Source organism: Tasmannia lanceolata, unplaced genomic scaffold, assembly GCF_043159265.1.
Source record: "Tasmannia lanceolata isolate RefF3 unplaced genomic scaffold, GAP_Taslan_0.1 ptg000012l, whole genome shotgun sequence".
NCBI lineage: Eukaryota > Viridiplantae > Streptophyta > Magnoliopsida > Canellales > Winteraceae > Tasmannia > Tasmannia lanceolata.
Window position 1 is genome coordinate 1,423,609 of NW_027518689.1, and position 5,559 is coordinate 1,429,167.

The following is a 5,559-nucleotide window of genomic DNA, read 5'->3' on the forward strand; positions in this document are numbered from 1 at the left end:
AGACAAGCTGGGTTTGTGCAATTATTAAAACATGGTAGTGCGAATATCAGTAGCCTTTCTTTTATGGCTATTTTTCCCAAAATAACTGGGTACCCATTTTTGTGAGAAGAAAATAACTACAATTGTTTTTTTTTTTTCGAAACTCCAGGATTTTCAGAAGGTGAGTAAAATTTGTAAGTGAGGAGGTACTGCATTTGTTTTAGAAGGTTACTTTAGTTGGTAAAAAGTCCCAAAATAGACCTCCACACAATTCCATTTGTGTAATCAGTGGTTTATTTAATTGTGATGTGTTTGTTTCTTCATTTTATCTGATGAATGCTATGTTGGAGAGATCCATATCTTCATGATGAGCTAGAACAGACTTGAATTCAAGACATGGACATAAACTACCATAGTGGTCCTCGTTTCTCAGATATTCTGTTGCATCTAAAGGAAGCTCTGAAGGTTTCTGAATGTTTGGTTTTGCTGATTTTAACAGGTGTGAAGCCTTCTCAATGTACCCTCGGACTTATGATCTCCTCCACGCTTGGACCCTCTTCTTCGACATGGAGAAGAAAGGGTGCAGTTGCGAGGACCTGCTAATCGAGATGGACCGTATGCTCAGGCCAACCGGTTTTGTGATCATTCGCGACAAGCAACCAGTAGTTGATTTTGTTAAGAAGCATTTAACTGTGTTACACTGGGAATCAGTGGCATTAGTAGATGCTGAAGATTCATCATCAAACACGGAGAAAGTGTTTGTGACCCAAAAGAAGATGTGGTTGTCAACTGAAAGCCTCAAGGACTCCATATAGAGCAAAAGGTCTAAGAAGCTTGGCCTGAGTGCTATAATCAATTTTTTTTTCTTTTTCTTTTTCTTATTGTTTTATTTTATTTTTTTGTCTTTCCACTGCTAGTTGATATTTTCTTATGGTTTAGATAGTAATCAGTTGAGTGCTATTTTATCATGATATTTTTCATCAATTTTAGCATTTTAGAGGTTCTTTATTCCACGGATGTTGTTCCAATTTGATGATATTATTATGACATTGGTTATAGAGAGCAGAAGGAAATTAGAAGAGAGTATTTAATTAGGCACAAAGTATCTATTTCTTTTTATTTATAAAAGTATTGAGAGGATTTGCTAGGGACCATCGCAGAGGGCATTTCACGGCTGGGCTATTGCATGTGAGAGCAGCCGGCACATGTAACAGCCCATCTGCGAAATGCCTTCCCTACCAAATCCCATACACCAAATATTGCTTTATTTTTTTAGGGAGATGATTTTCTCACCTCCGCCTGTAGGATAATGCGCCCCACTTGTAACGTGAATTGTGGGCAGACTTTTTAATGCTTTTTGGCGTCAATGCAGCCCCGGGCAGATTTTAATTTGACGTCAAATCACATTAAAAATGGGCGCATTATCCTATAGGGGTGAAAAAATCATCTCCCTTGTTATTATGGGATTTGTGAAGGTCCAGCCACGAAATGCCTTTTGCGATAGATGCTACCAATTCCCTATTATTATTAATATTATTGTTATTTTGTGTGCACTTATTTTCCAAGGTATATGTCTGCAGGCAGAAGAAGAAATGAGGGCTCATTCAAGGCACGTTTGGCTGCGAGGAATTTGTTTTCATGATAAATCAGGCATCTTCAAGTGTGAAGTCCCTGAAAATCAGGAAACCAGAACTCTAAAACAGCTCTCTTTATGATGAGAAGTTGCTAAAAATCCGAAAAATATTGATTCAATTTTGAGAAGAGTTTTTTGTTTCTGCATTTATCAACTTCTCATCAGTCATCACGAAAACAAATTCATAGCATCCAAACATGCCCTTAATGTTCGGAGATTTTTATATGGTAAATTAGATAAAGAACTAGATCCCATATTAATGGGTGATCAAAATCCTTCAAGAGTTGAGCCCTGACATAAATAGGTACCTTGGCTTGAAAATGTGATGTTCTAGATTTGGGAAGGTTTTAAATGTAGAACACAGTTGGGCCACCATGGAAAAATATTCTGTGGAATATTTGTACGCCTAGTTGTGGGAGGAAAACAAATGCTGAACTAGAATCGGAATAGGATTTTGATACTGATTCCTTATTCCGGCAATATAAACGCAGCATATATTATAATCTCTCTCTCTCTCTCTCTCTCTCTCTCTCTCTCTCTCTCTCTCTCTCTTCCAAGCCATGTATGATGCCCTAGAAAAAAAGGGGTTTTTTCTCTTCTCCCCCCTGCAGAAACCCCGGACAATTTTCTCACCCCCGCCTGTAGGATAATGCGCCCCACTTGTAACGTGAATTGTGTGCAGACTATTTAATGCTTTTTGACGTCAATGCAGCCCCCTTTTAACGTGAATTGTGGGCAGATTTTAATTTGACGTCAAATCACATTAAAAAGAGGTGCATTATCCTATAGGGGTGAAAAAATCATCTCCCTTATTATTATGAGATTTGTGAAGGTCCAGCCGCGAAATGCCTTTTGCGATGGACGCTAGCAATTCCCTATTATTATTATTATTAATTTGTGTGCACTCATTTTCCAAGGAATATGTCTGCAGGCAGAAGAAGAAATGTAGGCTCACTCAGGGCACGTTTGGCTGCGAGGAATTTGTTTTCATGATAAATTAGGCATCTTCAAGTGTGAAGTCCCTGAAAATCAGGAAACCAGAACTCTAAAACAGCTCTCTTCATGATGAGAAGTTGCTAAAAATCCGAAAAATATTGATCCAATTTTGAGAAGAGTTTTTTTGTTTCTGCATTTATCAACTTCTCATTAGTCATCACGGAAACAAATTTATAGCATCCAAACATGCCCTTAATGTTCGGAGATTTTTATATGGTAAATTAGATAAAGAACTAGATCCCATATTAATGGATGATCAAAATCCTTCAAGAGTTGGGTCCTGACATAAATAGGTACCTTGGCTTGAAAATGTGATGTTCTAGATTTGGGAAGGTTTAAAATGTAGAACACAGTTGGGCCACCATGGAAAAATATTCCGTGGAATATTTGTATGCCTAGTTGTGGGAGGAAAACAAATGCTGGACTAGAATCGGAATAGGATTTTGATTCCGATTCCTTATTCCGGCAATATAAACGCAGCATATATTATAATCTCTCTCTCTCTCTCTCTTCGAAGCCATGTACGATACCCTAGAAAAAAAGGGTTTTCTCTCTTCTCCCTCCTGCAGAAACCCTAGATAATTTTCTCACCCTGCCTGTAGGATAATGCGCCCACTTGTAACGTGAATTGTGGGCAGACTTTTTAATGCTTTTTGACGTCAATGCAGCCCCCTTTTAACGTGAATTGTGGGCAGATTTTAATTTAACGTCAAATCACATTAAAAAGGGGTGAATTATCCTATAGGGGTGAAAAAATCATCTCCTTTATTATTATGGGATTTGTCAAGGTCCAGCCGCGAAATGCCTTTTGCGATGGACGCTAGCAATTCCCTATTATTATTATTATTAATTTGTGTGCACTTATTTTCCAAGGAATATGTCTGCAGGCAGAAGAAGAAATGAGGGCTCACTCACGGCACGTTTGGCTGCGAGGAATTTGTTTTCATGATAAATTAGGCATCTTCAAGTGTGAAGTCCTTGAAAATCAGGATACCGGAACTCTAAAACAGCTCTCTTCATGATGAGAAGTTGTTAAAAATCTAAAATATATTGATCCAATTTTGAGAAGAGTTTTTTGTTTCCGGTTTTTATCAACTTCTCATCAGTCATCATGGAAACAAATTCATAGCATCCAAACATGCCCTTAATGTTCGAAGATTTTTATATGGTGAATTTTAGATAAATAACTAGAGCCCATATTATTGGGTGATCAAAATCCTTCAAAAGTTGGGCCCTGACATAAATAGGTTCCTTGGCTAGAAAATGTGATGATCTAGATTTGGGAAGGTTTAAAATGTAGAACACAATTGGGCCACGATGGAAAAATATTTCGTGGAATATTTGTACGCCTAGTTGTGGGAGGAAAACAAATGCTGGACTAGAATTGGAATAGGATTTTGATTCCGATTCCTTATTCCGGCAATATAAACGCAGCATATATTATAATCTCTCTCTCTCTCTCTCTCTCTCTTCGAAGCCATGTATGATGCCCTAGAAAAAAAGGGGTTTTCTCTCCTCCCTCCTGCAGAAACCCTAGATAATTTTCTCACCCCCGCCTGTAGGATAATGCGCCCCACTTGTAACGTGAATTGTGGACAGACTTTTTAATGCTTTTTGACGTCCATGCAACTCCCTTTTAACGTGAATTGTGGGTAGATTTTAATTTGACGTCAAATCACATTAAAAAAGGGTGAATTATCCTATAGGGGTGAAAAAATCATCTCCCTTATTATTATGGGATTTGTGAAGGTCCAGCCGCAAAATGCCTTTTGAGATGGACGCTAGCAATTCCCTATTATTATTATTATTAATTTGTGTGCACTTATTTTTCAAGGAATATGTCTCCAGGCAGAAGAAGAAATGAGAGCTCACTCAGGGCATGTTTGGCTGCGAGGAATTTGTTTTCATGATAAATTAGGCATCTTCAAGTGTGAAGTCCCTGAAAATCAGGAAACCAGAACTCTAAAACAGCTCTCTTCATGATGAGAAGTTGCTAAAAATCCGGAAAATATTGATCCAATTTTGAGAAGAGTTTTTTGTTTCCGGCTTTTATCAACTTCTCATCAGTCATCACGGAAACAAATTCATAGCATCCAAACATGCCTTTAATGTTCGGAGAATGTGATGTTCTAGATTTGGGAAGGTTTAAAATGTAGAACACAGTTGGGCCACCATGGAAAAATATTCCGTGGAATATTTGTATGCCTAGTTGTGGGAGGAAAACAAATGCTGGACTAGAATCGGAATAGGATTTTGATTCCAATTCCTTATTCCGGCAATATAAACGCAGCATATATTATAATCTAGGGCTGCAACTCGAGCCAGGTTTTACCCGACCCGAAAATAGCCTGGGTTGAGTTTAGGTTTCATGGGTTTCGGGTCGAGCCGGGTTGAGCATTCAAAAGCCCGCATGAATCTCGGGTCGAGGCGGGTTTGAAGGGGCCCGACCCGACCCGACCCGAGGTACATAAGTTATAGTATATACATTTTGTTGTATTGTTAGTTAAAAGTTAAAAGTGAAAACCCACGCACCCACTGTTATTGTATGTGAGTGTAATTTCTGCTTCTATGAGTTGAGTTGATTCAAGTGTTTGATTCAGCACTGTTTGATTGTAATTACAACATTGTTTGATTCAAGTGTAATGTGAGTGTAATTACATCATTGTTTGATTTAAGTGTAATGTGAGTGTAATTTCTGCTTCTATGAGTTGAGTTGCCTTGCCAAACAAGAATTTTCCTTAAAAAATTGCATCAAAGTTAAAAAAACCCGACCCGACCCGAGATTTATCATGGGTAGGGCCGGGTTTGGGAATCGTGGGTTTTCCGGAAAAAAAACCCGACCCGACCTAACACGAGATATTTCTCGGGTGGGTTGGGTTCTCCCAAACCCGACCCGCCCGACCCGAGTTGAAGTAATATAATCTCTCTCTCTCTCTCTCTCTCTCTCTCTC